The 328-nt window shown below is 33.2% G+C and overlaps 1 protein-coding gene across 1 annotated transcript in view; it reads right to left on the bottom strand.

Moving 5' to 3' along the window:
* NAALAD2 (N-acetylated alpha-linked acidic dipeptidase 2) overlaps positions 1–328 on the bottom strand; it is a 59,354-nt gene that overhangs the window by 23,984 nt on the left and 35,042 nt on the right. The gene's annotated exons all lie outside the window — the stretch shown is intronic.

Here is a 328-nt window from a genome sequence, read left to right as displayed (position 1 = left end):
ATTAACTTTATTTTTTAGTTTTAAACAAAATATAATAGTTTTCAAATCAAAGACATCATTCCATGGAATAAAACAGAGTAGAAATTGTTCTTCAGAAGAAAGAGAGGCTGCAGCATCTATTTTGGATAAAAGGAGGTATAGGTGGACTTCAGTTGCTAAGGAAGCAGCTTCTACAGCAACCATAAGGATCATCCTATGGCAGCATTTCTTAGGGGAACTTTGACAAAGGAAGTGGTAAGTCCACAGCATTCATTTCTTATTCTTTTATTCAATTCAATAGTATATATCAAGACATTACACAAGAGCATGTCAGTAACTAGTAAGTATG

The sequence above is a fragment of the Galeopterus variegatus genome, unplaced genomic scaffold (assembly GCF_000696425.1).
Source record: "Galeopterus variegatus unplaced genomic scaffold, G_variegatus-3.0.2 Scaffold5753, whole genome shotgun sequence".
Taxonomy (NCBI): domain Eukaryota; kingdom Metazoa; phylum Chordata; class Mammalia; order Dermoptera; family Cynocephalidae; genus Galeopterus; species Galeopterus variegatus.
This window is presented reverse-complemented; position numbering and strand designations above follow the sequence as displayed.